Here is a 3,338-nt window from a genome sequence, read left to right on the forward strand (position 1 = left end):
TAGCAGTAGCACTAGCACTAGCACTAGCAGTAGCACTAGCATTCATATGTTAAATTTTTTAATAAAAATATAAGTATGTATAAAATTTTATTCTTCCTTAAAGATTAAGTTAAAGTTAAAGTTAATATTGAAGTTAATATTACAGGCAATAGTACTACATAATTAAGCATGTAAAATACAAACACGGATATGTTCAATAACAGTTTAAGTTTAATTTTTCTATTCTGTTCATATTAACTTCACTAGAGAAGAAGAAAAAAGAAACTTTTCTATTTTATTTTATTTAAATTGAAATGAAAAATAAAATAAAATAGCTTTGAAAATAGCTTTAGAGTATTTTCTATTTTCCATTTTCCATTTTCCATTAATATATAGTATATATAGTACGTAGTAAGAATAAGAATAAGAATAAGAATAAGAATAAGATTAAAATACTGGTAGATGTAGATTTTTTGAAACCACTTTCTTTGCCAAACGAACCATTACCACGTTGAATACATCGGTTTTCGTCCGCTCACTGAAATTAAGCAGCGTCGGGCGCGGTTAGTACTTAGATGGGGGACCGCTTGGGAACACCGCGTGTTGTTGGCTTCACAACACTTTTTTACTTTTTTACTTTTTTCCTTTTTTTTCCGGTTTTAATTTTTTTTATATTATTTTGTAAATAATAATATTTTTTTTTATACACCTATCTATTATTTATTTATGTAAAACGCAATTATTTAACTAATTTCTGCTGTATACGTGTACTCGCATCATTTTTAATTTTGAATTTTGAATTTTGAATTTTGAAAATCGTAATCGTGTCGTATACGCAATGCACCGTAAGCACAAGTTTTGTTCAGTTCCATATAAAATGTACAATAGGCATGTATGCGAGTGTGAGTGCGAGTGCAAGTGTGAGTACGAGTGCCAGCGTAAATGAAAACCTTAAATGTTAGAAAACTTTTCAAGTAAAATTACTATTTAAGAAGCTTTGCTTATATTCCTTGTCTTCATTGTATAAAATTTAATAAAACAACAATCTATTGATTGCGCCTATTTATTAGCACTAGCACCAGCACTAGCACTAGCACTAGCAGTAGCACTAGCATTCATATGTTAAATTTTTTAATAAAAATATAAGTATATATAATAATTTTATTCTTCCTTAAAGATAAAATTAAAGTTAAAGTTAATATTGAAGTTAATATTACAGGCAATAGTACTACATAATTAAGCATGTAAAATACAAACACGAATATGTTCAATAACAGTTTTAGTTTAATTTTTCTATTCTGTTCATATTAACTTCACTAGAGAAGAAGAAAAAAGAAACTTTTCTATTTTATTTTATTTAAATTGAAATGAAAAATAAAATAAAATAGCTTTGGAAATAGCTTTAGAGTATTTTCTATTTTCCATTTTCCATTTTCCATTTTACATATTATATATAGTAAGTAGTAAGTAGTAAGAATAAGAATAAGAATAAGATTAAAATACTGGTAGATGTAGATTTTTTGAAACGCTTTCTTTGCCAACGACCATACCACGTTGAATACATCGGTTCTCGTCCGATCACCGAAATTAAGCAGCGTCGGGCGCGGTTAGTACTTAGATGGGGGACCGCTTGGGAACACCGCGTGTTGTTGGCTCCACAACACTTTTTTCCTTTTTTTTGCGGTTTTAATTTTTTTTTATTTTATTTTGTTACTAATAATATTTTTCTTTATATCACATATCTATTATTTATTTATATAAAATGCAATTATTTAACTAATTTCTGCTGTATACGTATATTCGCATCATTTTTAATTTTGAAATTGTAATCGTGTCGTATACGAAATGCACGTAAGCTCAAGTTTTGTTCAGTTCCATATAAAATGTACAATAGGCATGCATGCGAGTGCGAGTGCAAGTGTGAGTACGAGTGCCAGCGTGAATGAAAACCTTAAATGATAGAAAACTTTTCAAGTAAAATTACTAATTAAGAAGCTTTGCTTATATTCCTTGTCCTTATTGAATAAAATTTAATAAAACAACAATCTATTGATTGCGCCTATTTATTAGCACTAGCACTAGCACTAGCACTAGCACTAGCACTAGCACTAGCATGCATAGCACTAGCACTAGCAATAGCACTAGCACTAGCACTAGCACTAGCACTAGCACTAGCACTAGCACTAGCACTAGCACTAGCACTAGCACTAGCACTAGCACTAGCAGTAGCACTAGCACTAGCACTAGCAGTAGCACTAGCATTCATATGTTAAATTTTTTAATAAAAATATAAGTATGTATAAAATTTTATTCTTCCTTAAAGATTAAGTTAAAGTTAAAGTTAATATTGAAGTTAATATTACAGGCAATAGTACTACATAATTAAGCATGTAAAATACAAACACGGATATGTTCAATAACAGTTTTAGTTTAATTTTCCTATTCTGTTAATATTAACTTCACTAGAGAACAAGAAAAAAGAAACTTTTCTATTTTATTTTATTTAAATTGAAATGAAAAATAAAATAAAATAGCTTTAGAGTATTTTCTATTTTCCATTTTCCATTTTCCATATTATATATAGTACGTAGTAAGTAGTACGTATAAGAATAAGAATAAGAATAAGATTAAAATACTGGTAGATGTAGATTTTTTGAAACACTTTCTTCGCCAGCGACCATACCACGTTGAATACATCGGTTCTCGTCCGATCACCGAAATTAAGCAGCGTCGGGCGCGGTTAGTACTTAGATGGGGACCGCTTGGGAACACCGCGTGTTGTTGGCTCCACAACACTTTTTTACTTTTTTCCTTTTTTTTGCGGTTTTAATTTTTTTTTATTTTATTTTGTTACTAATAATATTTTTCTTTATATCACATATCTATTATTTATTTATATAAAATGCAATTATTTAACTAATTTCTGCTGTATACGTATATTCGCATCATTTTTAATTTTGAAATTGTAATCGTGTCGTATACGCAATGCACCGTAAGCACAAGTTTTGTTCAGTTCCATATAAAATGTACAATAGGCATGCATGCGAGTGCGAGTCCAAGTGTGAGTACGAGTGCCAGCGTGAATGAAAACCTTAAATGATAGAAAACTTTTCAAGTAAAATTACTAATTAAGAAGCTTTGCTTATATTCCTTGTCTTTATTGAATAAAATTTAATAAAACAACAATCTATTGATTGCGCCTATTTATTAGCACTAGCACTAGCACTAGCACTAGCACTAGCACTAGCATTCATATGTTAAATTTTTTAATAAAAATATAAGTATATATAATAATTTTATTCTTCCTTAAAGATAAAATTAAAGTTAAAGTTAATATTGAAGTTAATATTACAGGCAAT

General features: G+C 29.1%; 1 non-coding gene and 2 pseudogenes across 1 annotated transcript; all 3 read left to right on the forward strand.

Annotated features, from left to right (window-relative positions):
- Positions 1–470: 470 nt before the first annotated feature.
- LOC119665284 lies at positions 471–591 on the forward strand (annotated as a pseudogene).
- Positions 592–1,515: 924 nt separating this feature from the next.
- Positions 1,516–1,634, forward strand: LOC119665282. The gene has a single exon (XR_005251364.1). It is a non-coding gene; the product is annotated as a 5S ribosomal RNA (ribosomal RNA).
- A 1,014-nt stretch (positions 1,635–2,648) lies between these two features.
- On the forward strand, positions 2,649–2,766 carry LOC119665283 (annotated as a pseudogene).
- The last annotated feature ends 572 nt before the right edge of the window (positions 2,767–3,338 follow it).

This window comes from Teleopsis dalmanni, unplaced genomic scaffold (assembly GCF_002237135.1).
Source record: "Teleopsis dalmanni isolate 2A unplaced genomic scaffold, ASM223713v2 unscaffolded_contig_4311, whole genome shotgun sequence".
NCBI classification, from domain to species: Eukaryota; Metazoa; Arthropoda; class Insecta; order Diptera; family Diopsidae; genus Teleopsis; species Teleopsis dalmanni.